Source organism: Eucalyptus grandis, chromosome 10 (assembly GCF_016545825.1).
Source record: "Eucalyptus grandis isolate ANBG69807.140 chromosome 10, ASM1654582v1, whole genome shotgun sequence".
Classification (NCBI taxonomy): Eukaryota; Viridiplantae; Streptophyta; class Magnoliopsida; order Myrtales; family Myrtaceae; genus Eucalyptus; species Eucalyptus grandis.
In genome coordinates this window covers 1669969-1691458 of record NC_052621.1, presented here as the reverse complement: position 1 = coordinate 1691458, position 21490 = coordinate 1669969, and the positions used below count along the sequence as shown (strand labels likewise).

The following is a 21490-nucleotide window of genomic DNA, read 5'->3' as shown; positions in this document are numbered from 1 at the left end:
TGGTTAGTGGTTGAAGAAAGAGACGGAAAGAGATACCTTCTCATAATATTGCTTCAATAACAGTAAAACTGGTCAACTGCTTGAAATGCCTTTGATCGAACATCACTGTTGAGGGAAAAAAAAGGAACTCAATCTGAGATAGCAACAGTGTTAGAGTCATTTCCTCCAAGATAGGAGGAGAGTACAAATCCCTTGTACATTAGGTCTCGTAAGTATTTATTTATTATTATTATTTTTTTTTTTTTTTGAATATCACAAAGCTCACACTGATTTTGTCCCCAAAAATGAGAGGCCCAAACCAGTACATGGAATGTACAACATTAAAAAGGAGAAAAAAAGTGATGGCTAGTCAAAGAGCAGGTAAACATCTAATCATGCTGTAGGATGGGATGCAGCGAAAGAAAACACCTTACCTATCAGGATCAATGGTTAAAACAACAACATTTGGAAGAATCCTAGTTGCAATTTCAGTAGTGTCATAATACGAGCTTGTCGCGCATAAAGCCATGATTCCTGCCTCGACATAATTGTTTAATCAATTAGAAGAGTTGAAAACAACTACTTAGGGACAGTCTAATCAGAGAAAAAAATAGATTCAGCAAAAGAATAAAGGAAACATATGAACATAGAGTAAAAGAGTTTGCCTAGATGCACAAAACGGAACAATAGTTTCATTTTCCGTCAATGCTGGGAATGCTTGTTAATCTTCAAAGCATGTTGTAACTTGTAAGTATACTACTCATTAAAATGTTGATTAAATAGAGGACCTTACCTGCTCCTCTGGCAGGAGAGAAAGTATCGCAGCAAAGAATGGACTGTAAACGCATTGATCAACACTCTTTTCCTTGTCTGCACCATATAAAAACAATATGTGGCATTCTCAAGCAATTTCACTGACACTAGAGAAGGATTAAGATGAGGTAATATGCTGAAAGAAGATATGGCAATCAAAAGACACAACAAAAGATGATGGAAATTGGGAAACTGACCCCTATTTAGATGGCTTGCAATGTTACCAAGTAATATCGTGGTGTTGGTTCTTATTGCTGGTTCTTCATCCACCTGCAAGCCTTACAAAAATGAAAAAACATACCAGAGCTCCCAGAAATTGCTTAATAGATGAGTGACTCCTAAAACAAGCACCACAAAGAAAAGACATAACCAATTTTCTGCAGTACCAAGCATATCTTAAAATGCACAGATCTTGCATTATCCACTGATCATGCACTGCCTAATGGAGGGAATTAATTTTTAGAGAAGGAATACGACTTCTGAAGTTCAATAAAGATGATCGAAAGACCCAGTAATCATACCTGTAACTTTGACAGGTACTTCAGTAAAGATGCTGAAATTGTTCGCTGAGAAAGCTGTAGTCAAAAAAGAAAAAATGTAATGAATCACTGTCTCCATTCATTGAATTTGGCTGTCATTAGATCTGCTGTATGTGACAGGGCTTCAAAATCACAGCACTCGCCTTTATGGGTTTGTGCACAGCATCTTATAGAAGACAACTGAGAGATAAAACTTACCTTAGGAGCAAGAATGAGCATAGATTTCAGTGTCAATTCTCGAGAAAGGCAGATGTATCAGAAAATCCAGTAGCCACATGAGGGCAAACCTAGTCAGCAAGATAGGAGCTTTAGAAATCCAAAATTGGACATGCAAAAATTACTCTTGATATACTTGGAGTATAGAAAGACATCAAGAATTTGGTAGTGGCAGTATACTTGCTCATCAACAATTTGAGCTGATAATGACTCTCCATACTGATCAATGTGCTGCAGGGACCAACTAATAGCACGGTCATTGGACGAAAAAAGCTTCACAATTGTAGGCAGTACCTGAAATCAAACAAATTTAAAATCAGACAAAACAATATAGACAAAGACAGCGGCTTCCATACATGTTCACATATAATAGATGCAATATCAAACTCATATAAAGAAACAGAATAAAAGGATGCAACTGATGGACTTAAAAGAATATAACCTTGAAACTGAATTCTTCAGTAGGGAGCCAGGAACCCATTTTTAACAATGCAGCCAATGCTGGGGCAGCAGCTGAACCAAATTCAAGGGCAGAAGCTACAAAGGAAGTAACTGTAAAAGCAGGAAATAACATCAACACGCTGAGTTTAAGGAAAATAATTGTTGAGTGTACTATGTCTACAAGGAATTAATGACTGCACCTTCTTCAAAACGATTTGCCGAGGAAGCTGCTCAGCTAAATTTGGCAGCTTGCGAAGAAGGTGTCTTTTCTCAACACTATCCTTTAGATTGAGAATTTCCATGAAATGTATTGTATCCACCAGTTTATTTTGAAAATATTCTGCCATTCCATAAGCACTCAACGTTAGTATTATGGCACACAGAAGAAAAGAATTAGAGAAATAGTTGTCCTAGATCAACAAACCCTTGCCATAAAAGGAAAAATGGCAGCACATAGAAAACACACAGAAACATGAGCAAGTGACTGCAAAGCCACTTTGAAGGAAACAGAAGGTCCTGCAATGAGCACCTTTCACATGCACACAAGTATACCTGAGAGCCAGAAATTCCACAAGACACTCATCTGCTCTTTGCAAATGAAATGAAATTGCACTTTACTTTCTTTAACCATTAACCAGATTGTCTAAGGTCACTTCAATAAAAAACATTTTTTGTTATTTCCTGAAGAGACTTAACTAATGACCAAGAAAAACCAGATACTGAATAGCAACTACCACCAGTTTATCCTCCATAATTTAACATTCATCTGGTATATGGCTCTCTGACAACATCTGGAAATGAATCAAATGCTCTCCATTAATTCCTGAAGAACTATAAATTTATAACTCAAATGGACATTAATCTATTCAAATTATTTTCCACATAAAAATTTTGCAATTTATACCTCCAACAATAAGGGAGTAAATAATATCAAAAAGTAGTTAGACACTGGTTAGAAAACTGACCACTATTCTCTAAAAGCTTTGATGTATTCATCCTGGCGAAAGGCATGGAACTCAAGAGTCAGCTTGATAATCTGAAGCAGAGACTGCAAGATGAGATGCGAAACAATAATCTTCAAGAACCAAAACAAAACCAAAATTATAAATCTCTGATGCAATGGAATTAGTATAAACCATTCATCCAGTGAACATGTCCAGACAGCGACCCTTTATCAAACACTGTATCTACCTTTGGAATAGAAGCAGTGTTGCGCAACCTCTGTTCTGGCTCAACTTCATGCCGGAGAAAAGTTCATATATGAGACAGCCTACCGATAAAAACAAACAAAATGGAATGAAATTCCTAGAGTCCTGAGGCAAAATACACCAAAAAAGGGGAAAAAGAACAAAGCATCTAGTGAGAAAGCAATAAAAGGCAGCTGAATCGGGGACTAGCAGAAACTCAAAACAAAAGAATCTTGCATGAGCATATGTTTGTCATCTTTGATAAAGTGCAGAATCTCCATAGCATGTAATCACAACTCCACGTTTATGCATGAAGTGTGCAAGAGAATACAGACCATACATATAAAACACCTTGGAAGTGCAAGTACGTGATGGCATTGAGAGGTCATTCAGATATCAACCCCTTTCTTCTTTTCATTCTTTTTATTTCTGAGAATAATTTGAGAGAGAGAGAGAGAGGAGGGGAAGGTTCATTGGGTTGTCAAGAACTTACCTAATCTTTATGAATCAATGGCCCATGGCGGAGATTTTCTGACGGCAGCCCAGTCAGACTTTACTAACTCCATTGGTTTGTATTATGCCCAACGAGCCATTCATATTGCTGAACAGACAGATTATAAGATTAACCTAGCTGCAACTTTGATCATTTATCATGCCATGAGAGAAGGCAAAATTACTGATGGTTAATCATAGTCCATCCATTGCCACTATAGAACAAATATTTTCATATAACACACAACCTATGGAATTAATTAAACTTTGCTCTTGATGCTATTCATTATAAGGAGGAAGAACAATTTAGAGTTAATTGTATGAACGAAAGAACAACTTCAGTAGAGTGTATAAACCACCGAATTACATTCAAATAGCAAGATACAAATGATGCGAGAAGCATGCCAATAAAGATGTCTTCTAAAAGCCTCCATCACAAGCATTCATCCAAGACAGAGATAATATAAAAAGTTTTTGCAAAGTTGACTTGTGAATACCAAGTCCAGCTATGTAAGCCATGATGATAAATATATATTGCTCAAATTGGTGAAGCATCATCTGTATCATGTACTTGTGAATATAGATAAATTCTGGAGCAAGACATGAATATGCTGCACCAATTTCTGTAAACCGCTAGCCCATTGAGTTAAAATGGCTAAATCAAGCAACAAGTAAGGATACTTGATAATGGATATTATAGCACATTTGAAAATCATGCAAGTCCACCTTAATTTTAAAAATAAAAAAAAGTAAGGGTAACTCAGCAGGAAACAAGTCATTGAACAATGAAAGAACAGGTTTGCTCGAATAAAATTTCAATCAGCAATTCTTTTTCTTTTATGGGGAGGGGCTGTTAAATAAGGAGATTTTGTTAATGACAGATCACATATCCAACGAGATGGACAAATGCACAAGCACTTATCTAATCTTGGCAACGAAACCATGGTTTCATTTTTAGAGCCTGTAAGCCAAAAGGTCTGTACATCACCTCCAAAGTTAAAGGATAACAAATTATCAAGTAGACACTTACCAGCATAGGTCCAGATGCAGAAGGATTGTTCCCATCAAACTCAGATAGAACGTCAAACGCATGCAGCTTCAGTCCGAAAGTCTGAGTGACAACACTTGCCACACATACATTAGTATGAACCTGCACTTGCCAAAATTAGCCTCTACAGAATGGAGAAAAATATCATGAGGTGATAGAAGGGACAGCAAACGAAGTTAAACTTCCGTTTAATCAGATCAGGAGGTGCCTCCCTATACACTCTGATGTAGATGAGACTGAGTCTCTAACTACTACATTGGGTGTCATCCAAACCAAAATTTGAAAATATACAACAGAGAATTCTTCATAGCATCCATGTGACTTTCAACAATCAGCAGCAACTTAGAGACTGAAGCCTAAAGATTTCCTTTTTCTGTGTGGTCCTTCCTTAAGATCCAGCAAAGACTTTCCCCATGATAACCCTTCTCTCCAAAGGTGAATTTGTATAGACAAGAACATCCACATCCATTTACCACAATATGGAGATATTTGACAATCTTAAAACCATATAAGCGTGAAGGAATGAGAAAATCTTTAAGCTGAGCAGCCTCACCAAAATCAAGTAGGAAGGATCTAATATTCAGAATTGTGTTGAACTGGAATTTCTTCTAATAATTTTAGCTTCTTTTTCCTGTTTTATGGCTTTTGTTTCCGTGTTAACTTCAGCAAACTGGGACAATATTTAACTTTTAATTTAGTCATATTAAAAAATCAATCATGCTCAAAATGGAAACCAAATATCGTAAAGTGATATTTAGCCTAGTCACTCTGTCAGCAGCTGAATCATAGGACAAGAGGAAAGATTGACGATTCTAATAGTGACACCACACCATTTCCAGATATTGCTGTAACAGCAGCATGTCCCCTCTTCGAAACAGTAAATAGTGGTTCCTTCATCACTCACGAGGAAAAAAAAATTGAGGTTTGATACTCACAAGTTTACAATCATTATTGAGGAAGCTCACTGCTTTAGCAATTTGATTTAATCCCCATGCGTAGTACTCATCCCTGGCATTGGAAAAGAAAGTTATCGAATAATATACCTAAAACCTAGCAGAAGATTGTAAATACTATCGTTTTTATGCTCCACAGTTGCAAGCAGATTGTAGACAAGACAGTAAATATGACCAAAGTACAAATGAAAGAAGCAGAGTAAATTAAAACCAACAAACACCCAGGAAATTTAAAATTTCAATAGGCAAAAAGAGTAGTCATATGTGCAGTGGTATGTCATGGAGTTTGAAACTTCAATTGCAGTAACTTAAGCATCACTATTCCAGTGTTAATATAGGCTAAAAGATAATCCAGCGCAATAAAAAGGGCTACCAGTGCACACATTTCGCTCAAACATGAATATCAGAGCAAAGTAAGAATACCCTACCTCTGAGTACCTTCTAAACCCACCTTTATCTTTTCAGACAAAGGCATCACAGGCTCTGTGACTATATAAATGGTAACCTTCACGGTGGCACCATCAGAAACTTCAGCTTCAGTACTATGAAGAAATGATAGTATATTCGGATGCCTCACCTGTAAAAATGCAATCCTTTGATAAATACAATCTTGCTATTGACCATCAAACTTGTCTCTGCATACTATGAAGGTGACGATACAGCTTCCGAAAGAAGCTTGGTGCGACTAAACCTCAAACTCTAATCATGCGTTATCAAGCACTACAGATTTACTCAGAAACTTCAATTCCTATATGACTTCTTGGTATAAATCTTTTTTTTTTTTCTTGTCAGAGTATACATCCAGTTAAAAGATAACAAACAGCTTACCGTTCGGAGACGTTTTAACACCATTTCGACCGGCAGCAAGATGTCCATCCTGGGGATTGTTCCCCGAAAGGGAGAATATAGAAACTGGAGATCCATCATCCTGTATAAGCCAAAAGCAGTCCATAAGGAAAAACAATTACCAGAAGGACAATAGTCCGTCTATTCCTCCAAAAGTGGGAAAAACATCCCCAGATCACGGGATGCATCAACAAGCACTAGCATTATGTTCCACAAAACTAAAGGAAAGCATTGGTATGGCCAAAAAATTACGAATGCCAAAGGAATCAAACAATCGCAGCTTTACTCATATAGTGATGCAAAAGAACATCTCTGGAGTGTTCATGGAAGAGTGGACATAAGTACTTCAAAGTATATAGCCAAACAACCTACTCTCTCTCCACTCATTGACATTGATTTCACAACAAATTATACTTTCCAGAGCGAAACCCCGCTCCTCTAGAATTTCGGTTAATGCATTCGCATCGGACGGACCTAGCATCTCTGGCCTTCAAAGTGAGCACTCCCTGATCAAATTCACCGGCCAGTTTTCACTCCACGCCGTTCACTCGAATCAAGCCAGACTTTCCACAGCAAAAAAACACAACTATACGCGACCACATCCATCAGAGCCTCTCCAAAACATTCACCTATCACTCGCAAACGAGCACTCGCGCAACAATCTCACTCCGCCCAGATCGCGTCCCACCCCGCGCAAATCGCATCGGCAATCGCACCCGCCCGAGCACGCGGCATCAGCTCCACCAATCACAACTCGACACGAAGAAGGAGGGATAATAATACCTTGGAGGTGCCGCGGCAGTGAAGCCAGGAGCCCCAAGCGGAGGAGTAGGGCTCGCCGATGTTGTACGGGAGATCCTTGACCCCGGTGCCCGATCCACCGACGACTCCTTTCAAGAACTTCAACATTCTCTCTCTCTCTCTCTACCTTTCTCTCTCTATCTCTCTCTCTCTCTCTATCCTCTTCCCGATTCCGAGCTGCTGCTACTGGTATAATTCAGCGTGTGCCGCAGCTGGGGACAGAGGGGAGGGAGAGATCTGCGAACGAGGTGGCGCGATCCGCGAGCGGCGAGGAGAGAGAAGGAGAAGACGGAGGAGGAGGAGGAGAGAGGATGATGGAATCGGGGAAGGCAATAGAAACTGGGAATTTGATTAGCGCGATCCGGTGCTTCTCAGTCCCATCGGAGTTTCTGACTGCCCCCCCAATCGAATCGGATCGGATCGGATCGGAACGCCTGTTCTTCGAATTATCAGTTTTAACTGGGAAACTCAAGGGAAATTGGCCGATTCAGTTCTCAACTTTGAAATCGTGTCGATTTTTTTCTGTTTATCGAACAAATTGTGTTAATTGAGTTATTAATATTTTAACATTTTATCAATTAAATTCATTTAATTAATCTTAATCGAAAATTACTTACATAAAGGTTAGCCATCCTATGCAACATCTTCTTTTTCTTTTCTTTTTCTATTACTCTTCTTTTTATTGAGTGCGGATGAGGTCATTAGCCATAAGCTACGGCCAGCGACCCTCACCCAACATTGGGAAAGGGCGTCACAGCCCTTAGTGACTTTGGGCAAGGGTCGCCGATGGCTGGCGTGGGTGACACTAGCCTAGCAAGGTCATCACTCACTTGCAACCTCGCTGAGTAGAGTGAAGGCAATTCTCATCTAATCACGACTATTGACGGTGGTTGGCCATTTCCTAAGACGGCCTCGGCCACTAACAAAAAGGAAAGAAAAATCAAAAAAAATATAAAAGTTATCAACATCAGCGCCGGTATGTCATTTAGGATGATTAACAATAATTGGACCACCATATCAATATTATTCGATCAAAATTAGTTGAATGGACTCAATTCGCAAAATGTGAAAAAGAACTTAAAATTCAATTGACGCAATTGAAAAATTTAGAAGTAAATTAACTAAAGTGCAATATATCTATAACTTTTTGAATAATTTTTCCATAAAACTTACGGTGGATTGCATCCCCCCTTAAGATTTTTGCCCTTCCTTTAAACTGCATCCCGACTTATCAGTTATTTTGCATTCCATGTCGTCGAGTCTTGGAGTTTCAAGCTGAATGTAGCAGTGTTTCCTTGGAGTTGGCTCAGGCTGTTTATCAATCGGAGCTCCGGTCATGCCTTTGTCATGTAATTAGCACATTTTACAGAGGGCGAATTCATCAAAACAATTAAAGCAATTAAATTAGCACATATAAAGAGAGGAATATAAAGTAATAGAGAAGTTAAGTTTATTTAAGAAAGATATATCATATTTTTCCAACTAGGTTCTAACTACCGACTTCTTGGTGGAACTTACACGCACTGTCTCGATACTAGCTCCAAATTATTGAATTGGAAACCAAAATCTATATCTAAAGTCAGCTCGGTTCGATTCCTAGGTAGAACTAGGCCGATTGCACAGCACTTGTCCATCATCTAGATTTTGGCTAAAAAAGGGTTACACTCTTAACAATTTTCAAAGTCTAGCCCATATTTTACAAATAATTAATAAAATAATGAAATTTTGTACTACTTGTCAATTATTACCTTCAAATTGTTTATGTTTAGAATTAAAGAGAAAATAACTACAAAGTATTCATGGTGGCTCAATCTCAATAAAGGTTATATGATATATACTTATGGGAGGGAGTAATTACATAAGGGTACAAATATAAACATAATTACATAATACCCTATAATACATATAAATTACACATTAATACCCCTCTCAATCCAAAGTAGGTGTAAAAACTAGGAGATTGAATCTCAATAGCACATGAAGCATACGGGATAAAGATGTAGAGGGGAGTTGCGAGTCTATTGTAGGAGTGATCTGGTTGAGAGAGGAGCAAAGTTGGGAAATAGTGAGCACGCTCGGAGGGAAAGATAATGGAGGCAAAAAAGAATTAGAAACAGGTTGAGTAGGTTGAGAGGAGGAGAGAGGCATATTAGGAGACTGGGCTAGAGAAGAATAAAGAGATGGATGAGGAGGTCCAGGATCACAGGAAGTAGAAGGAAGAATAGATTAATTGGAAGAAACAAAAAGCGAAGGAATTGATATGGAACAATGGGTTACAAGACTAAAAATTGAAGGTTTTAGTGAAAAGGGAAAACTCTCCTCGTCAAAATGAACATGACAATTGATAAAAACATAATCACTTGACCGATCAAGGCAAGGATGACTTTTATGATTTGACATGTGCCCAAGAAATAATGTTCGTGAAATTCTAAACGCAAGTGCACGTATCGAACAAGTAATATAATGATGAGAAAAAGTATCGTCCCACGAAAATCGATGATTAATAAACTAATTAAATACTAAAATAGATTAATTCTAAAATTTATCTAACAAATCAAAATATAATTTAGAATAAATTAAAAACAAAACTTGAAGACTAAATACGGTAAAATCAATCAGATAAATATGTTAGAGCATCCGATTTCACCATAACCACTAGATATGAATTTCATATTGTTGTGAATACAAGAACGATATCAAACATGTGATAGCGGAATTTCCTAATCTATTTACTATCATATCTCTAGGTATAGCAAACTTACTCAGCTTATTAATCCACTATATCTCTATGTGAATTAAAATAAACATGAGTGCATTAAAAACTATGAATATTCCCGGTTTACAACGAGTCTTTTGGATCACCTTATCACCGAAGCTATACAAATAACGCGGTATATTTCTATCCACGTTTAATTCATGGTTATATATTATAATGAGCAATTGCATATTATCACATCTCAGTCTCAAACATGCACATCAGATCATTCAAGTGGTGGCTAGTTACTCAAAAGCATTAAACGCAATAATATATAACTCACATAAATAAAATCAATTGTAAAACATAAAAATCATGAAATTCATATCATCATGGTTAGGCTACATCGTAGCCCTAACAAAAGAAAATTAGAACATAGTAGAATAAGAAATAAAAATAAAAATATAGATCAAACCCAGCATCTTGAATCAAAGGACAAGAATTCTATCACCACTTTTGTCTTCTCTTCAAAATACTTGAAAAAACTCTCGGAGAAGAATGAAAACGATCTAACTCCAACCCTAGCTACTCTCTCTGTCTCTATTTATAGGATATATCAAAGATATTTATCCTCCAACGCTTGCAGATAACATTAGGGAACAAAATCAAGAATTTATTGATTTGATATCCATCTTCCACTCCTACTTTTATATGAATTCCTATTACCATTCTTTTTCTTATCCTCTTCATATATCATTATTCTGCATAAATAAGGAAAATTCAAATAATCAGAAGGAAATCCAAATATTTTCTCACAGATAATGCATTAATTACTGCCTAAAATTAGGTAAAATAACTCTATTTTTATAGAGTTATCAAACCCCAAACTTAACATTTTGCTAGTCCTCGAGCAAAAAGTAAGACATAACACATATTCAACCTAACAACATTCTCTATGACATCTTTCCATAATTGCTCAAATTCACAATTCAAAGAAAAACACAAATTTCATCCAAACATTGAAATCGATTTATAAGTTAAGACCAATTTTAACTATATGATCCAAGTGTGTGTGTGAGAGTCCTCATCTTTTTCAAATTATATGCAATCCAGAATAATTCACATTAACATGTAACCTCTCAAAAATTCACAATAATTATGACCAAATCTCATAAGTTTGCTTTTCATTCCTCTCTCCACTAATATAAGCTAATCATCCAACCAAAATCAATAGGACTTTTCTTGGGTTGTAATGTAAGGCTGGGCTAAAGGTGAGATAACTGGAATTTTAAGCTCAAATCACCCATCAACACGTTGATTTCTAGGATCTAATTAGAGCCAATGTCACTGTCCAATTTCACCTCTTCAAGATAATTTTTCTGACACCATATATTACCATTCCTTTTTTTTTTTCTTTCGCCTTTTTTTTTCTCTCTTTTTTTTTTTTTTGAATTGCTTTATGGTGGAGTTTCTCCCAAAGTCCCTCCTAATATAACATGAAAATTTCCAACCCATTGAGTATCCAAAAGGCTCACTCAATTGAAAGTTGGATAAGGAACCATAAAAGCAATTTTTTATTTGACAATACACCTCAAACAACCATAGCAATCACTTCCTTTTTTTTTTTTATACTCCATCATTCCTCCCAAATTTCTATCAAGCTCAAATAAATTTTTTTTTTTTTTATCCCAAAAGAAAATCAACGTGTTCATAGGGCATGGGATAAGGATATAAATTGATCACGGCTAAGGTAAACATATATGGGTGCCAATGAAAAATTGGGTAATAATTAAGGCTCAACGGGGTGACTAGGGATAAATAAACAAGGTTGGCTTGAAAGACTCAATCGATCCAAAAACTGCCTATGTCATTTTCTCGGTTAGATTTAGCTTAGGATTTCGCCTCAAGAGAAAATCAAATAAATTCTAAGATTTGGGTGAAATCTAAGAAAATCACATATTTCACATGAATGTTCTCTAGATTTACACATAATTCAAAAAGTAAGGACTTTTAGTGCTCATTAAGTGGATCAATATAATCGAATTAAGATTAACTCACACATCAATTGCAAATTTAAATAAAATTTAAATTTTCCTAAGAATCATAAAAATTCACAACCGGAAAGCAATAATGATAAAAAATTATCCAAAAATTGTCTTCCCCCAAACTTGAATGAAGCAAAGTCCTCAATGCGAAAATAGAATAGGAAGAAGAAAACTTCCCTGGTTGTAGGATAAGTCCATAGATGATCTTGATGATTAAACTCTTGAAATGTGCTCCCTAAAAATTAACCTGATAAAATAGAGAAAAGTTAATCTTTTTTTTTTTTTTTTTGCAAAACATAAACTTAAAAATAAATAAAAACATAATTAAAATGCTTGGGTTGCCTCCCAAGAAGCACTTGCTTTATAGTTTTCAGCCAAACTATGTCGCTATTTTGGAGGATGAAGTTTAATGGTGGTCTTCTGCTTGTTGTAACCACCTTCAAAGTAGGGCTTCAAACGTTGACCGTTCACTTTGAATGTGCCATCAGTGTCATGCGCAACTTCAACTGTTCCATATGGGAATACCCGTGTAACCGTAAAAGGACCCGGACCATTTAGATCGCAACTTTCTGGAAAAAGTTTAAGACGAGAGTTATAAAGTAAGACTTTTTGACCAATTTTAAACTCTCTTCTGAATATGTGCTTGTCATGCCATCTCTTTGTACGCTCCTTGTACAACTTAGAATTTTCATAGGCCTCATTGCGAAATTCCTCCAATTCATTCAGTTGCAATAATCTTTCTTCACCTACAGACTGCATATCAAAATTCAGAAATTTCAATACCCGATATGATTTATGCTCTAATTCCACTGGTAAGTGACAAGCCTTTCCAAACACTAGCCTAAAAGGAGACATCCCAATTGGAGTTTTGAACGCTGTCCTATAGGCCCAAAGTGCATCATCAAGTTTTATTGACCAATCTTTCCTAGAGGCATTCACTGTTTTTTCTAAAATTCTCTTGATTTCCCTATTTGAAATCTCTACTTGACCACTAGTCTGAGGATGATAAGGGGTTGCAACCTTATGTGTGACTCCATACTTACTCATAAGTGCTTCAAATTGTTTGTTGTAAAAATGTGTCCCCCTATCACTTATGATTGTCTTAGGAGTGCTGAATCGGGTAAAAATATTTTCTTCAAAATTTCACCACAACCTTAGCATTATTTGTTGGCAATGCTACAGCTTCTACCCACTTAAACACATACTCCACAGCCACTAAAATATATAAATTTCCATAAGAAGGTGTAAAGGGTCCCATGAAATCAATACCCCAAACATCAAATAATTCACACACAATAATGTTGTTTAAAGGCATCTCATTTTTTCTTGAAATATTTCAGTTCTTTGACACCTATCACATGAAGCTACATAGGAGTATGCATCTTTAAAAGTGTAGGCCAATAAAATCCAGATTGTAAAATCTTAGCTGCAATTTTGTGGCACCAAAATGGCCACCTGCCTCTCCATCATGACAATGATGTAGAATGTTTGCCTTCTCTTCATCTGGAACACATCTCCTTATGACCTGATCTGCACATACTTTAAACAAGAAAGGTTCTTCCCAAAATAATTTTTAACATCATAAAAGAATTTTTTTCTTCTGTTGATATGATAATTCAGGGAGGAAGAACATTACTTACCAAATAGTTTACAAAGTCAGCATACCAAGGAATTGACTTGATGGAAAAAATTTCTCATCGGAACTCTTCCAAAATTGGTCTTATCTCTTCCTTTGAATTTGGAATTCTTGATAAGTGATTTGCAATTAGATTTTCAGTCCCCTTCTTCTCTTTGATTTCCAAATCAAATTCTTGCAGCAATAGAATCCACCGATCAACCTGGGTTTTGATTCTTTCTTTTCAGCGATACTTAAGAGCGAGTAGTCGGAATAAACTATAACTTTTGAGCCAATTAAGTAAAAACGAAATTTATCAAAAGCAAATATTACTTGCCAAAAGTTCCTTTTCGTTGTTGAATAATTCAATTGTGCACTGACAAGGTTTGACCGGCATAGTATATGCTTCAAAAATTTTATTCTTCCTTTGTCCCAAAACAGCTCCTACTTGTAGAATCGCTAGCATCACACATCAACTCAAAAGGTAAATCCCAATTTGGTGCTGCCATAATTGGTACCGATATTAACTTCTCCTTTAAAGTGTTAAAAGCCCGTATGCATTCAATGGAAAAATTAAAGCTGCGTTCGTTTCACGGAAAATGGGCCATCTCCGGAAAATATTTTCCCGAAGTCATTTTCCAGGAAAATTGCTATATTTTCCAGGAAAATTGCTATATTTTCCGGTGTTCGGCTGAAACTTAAATTTTGAGTGGAAAACATTTTCCACCGTTCGTTAACTAATTTAATTGTTTAGAAAAATTGTCAAAAAATTGAATTTTAATATTTTTAATTGACAAAAAATATTTGTATTTTTAAAAATACAATTTTTATTATCTTCCATCGTTCATTTATTTTTTCTTTCTTTTTCTTTTTATTTTTTCTTTTTTTCCCTTCTCCTTCCTCATTCCTCTTCCTTCTTCCTCCTCCTTCCTCCTTCCTCCGCCGCACGCCCGACGATGGCCGATCGCCCGGCGGCCGACCAAGATCCGGTTGCCAGATTCGGCAAGCTTGAGGTTCGGCTGATCTCGCCCGAGCTCGCTGGAGGTTCGTCGGGCTCTGGCGAGGCTAGAGCTCGGGCGAACTGGGCTTCCACAAATCGGGCTAGGCAGAGCCTCGCCGGCCCGGGGCGAAGCTCGAGCTGGCTCGCGGCCGGTCGCCGGTTACCGGCCGCTGTCGAGGCCGGCCACCGGCCAAGCTAAGGAAGAAAGATGAAAAGGGGAGAAAGAAAAAAAAAAAAAAAAGATAAAGATATTGTTTTCCACTTTTCGAAGTGAAAAACATTTTCCTTGTCTTTGAAGGTGGATTTTACTATTGAGGAAAACATTTTCCTTAAGAAGTTGATTTTCCGTGAAACGAACACCGGAAAATCCGGAAAACATTTTCCTGGAAGTCATTTTCCGTGAAACGAACGCAGCCTAAAAGGAGCATCTTTTTCCAAAAGATTAGAAAGAGGTTTAGCAATTTTTGAAAAATCTTTTATAAATCGCCCGTAAAATCCTGCATGCCCCAAAATCCTCGACAAGTTTCATAAATGTTGGCGGAGGTAATTTTGCAATGACCTCCACTTTGGCTCGATCGACTTCTATTCCGTTTCGAGAATTTTTATGCCCGAGCACTATTCATTCTGCACCATAAAGTGACACTTCTCCCAATTCAAAATAAGGTTAGTCTCCTCACATCTTTGTAAGACCAAGGCCAGATTATTTAAACAATAATCAAATGATAGGCCAAAAACGGAAAATCATCCATGAAAATCTCAATATATTTTTCAACCATATCGTAGAAAATAGCGATCATGCATCTTTGAAAAGTAGCTGGTGCATTACAAAGACCAAAGGACATTCTTCTAAAAGCAAAAGTACCATAGGGACAAGTAAAAGTAGTTTTCTCTTGATCTTCTGGTGTAATAGGAATCTGATTATACCCCGAATATCCATCCAGAAAGCAATAAAATTCATGCCCTGCAAGTCTTTCTAACATCTGATCAATAAATGGTAAATGAAAGTGATCTTTTCTAGTGGCATCATTCAATTTTCTGTAATCCATACACACACGCCACCCAGTAACTGTTCTAGTTGGAATCAATTCATTGTTGTCGTTTTTCTGAACAGTCATACCACCTTTCTTTGGCACAACTTGTACAGGACTTACCCAAGAACTATAAGAGATAGGATAGATGATACCTGCATCAAGTAGCTTAATTACCTCAGCTTTCACTACTTCTTGCATCTTCGGGTTCAAACGCCTATGAGGTTGGATAGTGGGTTTATATTGCTCCTCCATCAAAATTTTGTACATGCAAATTGAATGACTAATTTCCTTGATATCAGCTATTTTCCATCCAATTGCACCTTTATGCTCTCTTAATACTCTGAGCAATTTCTCCTCCATCAAATCTGTCAAAGAAGAAGATATAATTACCGGTAAAGAAGAAACTCCATCTAAATAAGCATATTTCAAATGAGAATGTAAGGGTTTGAGTTCAAGAATTAGAGGCTCTTCAATTGATGGTTTAGGGTTTGTAATGTGTTGTCCTAACTCCTCAAATTTAATTGCCTTTTGCCTTGAATATGGTGGAATTGCCTTCATGAAATTTGCGTACTCCTTTATCTCCTCATTCTGAATATCTTTGTTGAAGCATGTCTTCAAAAATATTTTCCTGAAAAACCTTATTCACCAACTCGTCAACTGTCTCAACTCTAAAACAAAAATTATCATCAGATGGATATTTCATTGCTTTAAAAACATTAAATGAAACAAGATCATCTTGAACTCTAAGGATCAACTTCCCTATTATACATCAATAAGAGCTCTTCCCGTTGCTAGAAAAGGTCGACCTAAGATAAGTGGTACCTCAAAATTTTCCTCCATGTCAAGAACTATGAAATCTGCATGAAAGATAAATTTGTCAACTTTTACCAAAACATCTTCCACAATACCTCTCAGATATTTAATTGATCGATCAGCCAGTTGAAGTGACACCGTGGTTGCTTTTACCTCACCCAATCCTAATTTCTTGAAAACTGAATAAGGCATCAAATTAATACTTGCATCTGAATCACATAATGATTTTTCAAAGTAAGAATCCCCAATAGTGCAAGGAATAGTAAAACTCCCTGGATCTTTTAATTTCGGAGGTAATTTGTTTTGTAGGATGGCTGAACACTCCTCATTTAACTTCACGCTTTCATAATCCTCCAGCTTCCTTTTGTTTGCCAAAATCTCCTTCAAAAATTTTGCATAACTAGGCATTTGCGCTAAAACATCTGCAAAAGGAATGTTAATGTGCAATTTTTAAATACATCAAGAAATTTAGAAAATTGCTTATCTATTTTGTGCTTTGCTGGAGTTGCCGAGGGAATGGAATTGGCGGCACATATGGCTTGGGATTATCTGGAAAAAGTTTACTTTTGCTTGTCTCCTTTGATTGTTTATTGACCACCTCTTCATTGTCTCTGAAAATCTCTTCTTCTCCCACTTGTTTACCACTTCTCAGGGTAATAGCCTTTATGTTTTCAATTGGATTTTTCTCTGTGTTGCTCGGCAAAGAACCCTGTTGCCTTCCTAACATCATGCTTGCTAACCGACCCACTTGCATCTCCACTCTGATTAAAGTCTCTTGGTTTTGTAATCTCAAATCCGTGCTCTTGATGAAGTCTCGAGTAGTGTTAGCAAGTTTGGTGATTGTATCTTCCAGATTGGACTTTGTCTCTTCTAGTTGTTTGAATCACAATGGTGGCCTCGTCACATTCTAATTATTTCATGAAAAATGTGGATGATTGCGCCATCCTAGACTGTATATGTTAGAGTAGGGATTATACTATGGTCTATTAAAATTCCCAAAAAAGTTAGTATCTTCACTAGGTTGTTTGAAAGTATTACCTACCGACACTCGTGCTAACATGGCCTCCACCACAAAAATCACATGTCAAATTGTGAATTTTCATGGCTGAAACACTCATATTATCAAGCTTTTTGTTAAGTGTTTCAAATTGTGCAGCAATTGCAGCAAAAGCATCAACTTCATGAACTCCGCTAACTTTTCGCATTGGTAATCTCTCGCAGGCCACCGATAACTATTGGACGCCATCTCCTCTAATAGATTGTAGGCTTCTTCTGGTGTTTTATTATTTAAAGTCCCCCTGCAGCTGCATCAATCATAGAACGAAGATTTGCACTAGAGCCATTATAAAAAGTTTGTACCTGCATCTATACGGGTAGTTTGTGATGTGGGCATCTCCTAAGAAATTCTTTGAATCTTTCCCATGCTTCATATAATGATTCATTATCCATCTGCATAAAATTAGTAATATCGTTACGTATCTTCGCAGATTTTGCAGGTGAAAAGAACTTACCAAGAAATTTCTAAGCCATATCATTCCATGTAGTAATTGATCCTGCAGGAAGAGAAGAAAGCCAACTCTTAGCTTTGTCTCTAAGAGAGAATGGAAATAATCTCAATCTAATAGCATCATCTGTAACTCCATTATATTTAATGGTGTCACAGATTTCAAGAAAAGCATCGATGTGAGCATTTGGATCATCGCTTGGTAGCCCACTGAATTGCACCGATTGTTGAAGCATCTAAATAAGTGACGGCTTAATCTCAAAGTTGTTTGCTTGAATTGCAGGTCTTCCGATACTTGATGTGGTGCCTTGAACTGTTGGCGCAGCATAATCTCTTAAGAGTCTACGTGGATTTTCATTCTCACCGTCTGCCATCTTAGCCTGATTTCTCTCTCTCTTAGTTGTCTTTTGAATGTACGCTCGATTTCTGGATCAAGCTCAACAAGTTTCCCTTGTTGGCTACGTGTCATAAACCGATGTACACCCTGAAAAATAAAACAAAACGAAAGCTAGATTAAACTTAGAATTATCTGGTATCAATATTAATTAGTATTAAACAAACGGTCCCCGGCAACGGTGCCAAAAACTTGTTCGTGAAATTCTAAACACAAGTGCACGTATCGAACAAGTAATATAATGATGAGAAAAGTATCATCCCACGAAGATCGATGATTAATAAACTAATTAAATACTAAAATAGATTAATTCTAAAATTTATCTAACAAATCAAAATATAATTTAGAATAAATTAAAAACAAAACTTGAAGACTAAATGCAGTAAAATCAATCAGATAAATATGTTAGAGCATCCGATTTCACCATAACCACTAGATATGAATTTCAGATTGTTGTGAATACAAGAACGATATCAAACATGTGATAGCGGAATTTCCTAATCTATTTACTATCATATCTCTAGGTATAGCAAATCTATTCAGCTTATTAATCCATTATATCTCTATGTGAATTAAAATAAACATGAGTGCATTAAAAACTATTAATATTCCCGGTTTACAACGAGTCTTTTGGATCACCTTATCACCGAAAGCTACACAAATAACGCGGTATATTTCTATCCACGTTTAATTCATGGTTATATATTATAATGAGCAATTGCATATTATCACCTCTCGCCTCAAACATGCACATCGATCATTTAAGTGGCGGCCAATTACTCAAAAGCATTAAACACAATAATATATAACTCACATAAATAAAATCAATTGTAAAACATAAAAATCATGAAATTCATATCATCATGGTTAGGCTACATCGTAGCCTAACAAAAGAAAATTAGAACATAGCAGAATAAGAAATAAAAATAAAAATATAGATCAAACCCAGCATCTTGAATCAAAGGACAAGAATTCTGTCACCGCTTTTGTCTTCTTTCAAAATACTTGAAAAAACTCTCAGAAGAATGAAAACGATCTAACTCCAACCCTAGCTACTCTCTCTGTCTCTATTTATAGGATATATCCAAGATATCTATCCCCCAACGCTTGCAGATAACATTAGGGAACAAAATCAAGAATTTCCTAATTTAATATCCATCTTCCACTACTGCTTTTATTTGAATTCCTGTTACCATTCTTTTCCTTATCCTCTTCATATCTCATTATTCTGCATAAATAAGGAAAATTCAAATAATCAGAAGGAAATCCAAATATTTTCTCACAGATAATGCATTAATTACTGCCTAAAATTAGGTAAAATAACTCTATTTTTATAGAGTTATCAAATGCAAAGAATGAGGTGCTAGCTTATGAGAGACATGGTACCAAAGGAAAGGATAATATGCACACCGAAAAATTTGAAAGAACGAGTAATCAAACTTGAACCTAGTGGAAATGAAAAATATTAGATATAATATAAGTAGAAAGCCAATTAATATTGTAAACAACGGTGAGAGAAGCATCAACCTAATATAGGAAGGAGGCATATGAGCATGGATTAATAAGATTCGAAGCATATTGACTAAATGTTTAATTTTGCATTGTGAGAAACCAATTTGAGATGGAATGTCTGGATAAGAAAAACGTTGAATATTACCATTTTTAGGTAAGTGTGTTTGGAATGCTTTACTGATATACTCACCTCCCACATTAGTTTGTAAAAAATTGATTTTAGCATGGCACAAATCTTCAATAAAAGGTCCACTCGACTTTCTTAAAAACCAAGAACTTTTGGGTAGTTAAAAAGCCAACCCGTCGCTCTTGGGCGTGGAAAAAATTTTACAACTCGGGACATTGCCGGCTTCACTTCCACCGGAGGGTAAGCGATGGATTATCAACGTCACTCTGGTTTGACAATTGGCATCCCGTGGGGTCCTTTGAATTTATATTTCACGGATCCCCTCATCTACAAACTCCGGTCTCTCTAGGCAGGCTTTGGTTGCCGATCTCTTCTCTGAGGATGGACAAGCTATCAGATCAGAGATTGAGTCTTGGGGTTCGCCGCTTCCTTCCTTGTCTGGAACCCAAGATCGGTTCTGTTGGAGGGAGGACTCGACGGGCTTGTTCTCGGTGGCCTCGGCTTGGGAGGCCTTAAGGAGGAAGAAGGCCAGAGTCAATTGGCATTGTTTCATTTGGAGTAATGCCATCCTGCCTCGCTACCAACTAAACCTGTGGCTCATCACCAAGAGGAGGTTACCTACTCAGTCTCTTCTCATGTCTTATGGTAGGATTGATGCTGCTTCCTGCCCTTTTTGCAACGAGGTGCCCGATTCAATCAATCATCTCTTTTTTTTGGTTATCGCATTACCTCGAGTATTGCCTTTTTCTGGGCTACTAGATGCAATCTCCCCTGGACCAACAGGACTTGGGAGGAGACTCTCAGTTGGGCCATTACCTTGCTCAGCGGCAAGGAGTTTTATAAGCGTGTTGCCCGGTTCTCCTTTGGGGCGCTGTGTCACATCATCTGGAGAAACAGGAACAATATTCTGTTCAGGGGGGAGCCGTTATCTATTTCGGCCATGAAGAAGCATCTCCTCAAGGTTGTTAAGGATAAGGCCCTTACCTTTGAGAATGTTGAGGACTCTCCCAGGAACAGGCGGATGCAACGCTCGTGGGATGTGGACCCCATTATTTTCGCTTCCTCTGATTATAGTCCGACTTAGGCTTTTCGGTGGTTGTTTAGGTGTTTTTGCCAGGCTTGTTTTGCCGTTGGCTTGTCAGTAGGTCGTTTTGTTTGCTTGTCCGCGGCTTCCTTTCACTCTTAATGAGCGTGTTCATTTTGAGTGTAAGCTTTTGGAGCCGTGTTGTTTGTACAGTTTGACCCCTATTAATATATTGCTTACTCTTACCAAAAAAATCTTCAATAAAAACAGAAGTGATGAATGTGTGTAAGCACTTCAGATTTTTTTTTCCATGAGAAAGACCCAAGTGAACCGAGAGTAGTCAACAATAATGACACAAAATATTTGAAATCTTATGATCCATTCGTTTCGTGAAAAATGTAGCATTTTTGGAAAA

General features: G+C 36.9%; 2 long non-coding RNA genes, 1 other non-coding gene and 1 pseudogene across 3 annotated transcripts; 1 reads left to right on the top strand and 3 right to left on the bottom strand.

Moving 5' to 3' along the window:
- Positions 1 to 58: 58 nt before the first annotated feature.
- Positions 59 to 804, bottom strand: LOC120288997. Its single transcript, XR_005546929.1, has 3 exons — positions 773 to 804; positions 414 to 513; positions 59 to 105 (listed from the first exon to the last, which is right to left on the bottom strand). It is a non-coding gene; the product is annotated as an uncharacterized LOC120288997 (long non-coding RNA).
- Positions 805 to 899: 95 nt separating this feature from the next.
- LOC120289114 lies at positions 900 to 7635 on the bottom strand (annotated as a pseudogene).
- Positions 7636 to 17889: 10254 nt separating this feature from the next.
- LOC120289292 lies at positions 17890 to 17995 on the top strand. Its single transcript, XR_005547216.1, has one exon. It is a non-coding gene; the product is annotated as a small nucleolar RNA R71 (small nucleolar RNA).
- A 2396-nt stretch (positions 17996 to 20391) lies between these two features.
- Positions 20392 to 21179, bottom strand: LOC120289036. The gene is made up of 3 exons (XR_005546975.1): positions 21036 to 21179; positions 20781 to 20936; positions 20392 to 20647 (listed from the first exon to the last, which is right to left on the bottom strand). It is a non-coding gene; the product is annotated as an uncharacterized LOC120289036 (long non-coding RNA).
- Between the last annotated feature and the right edge of the window lie 311 nt (positions 21180 to 21490).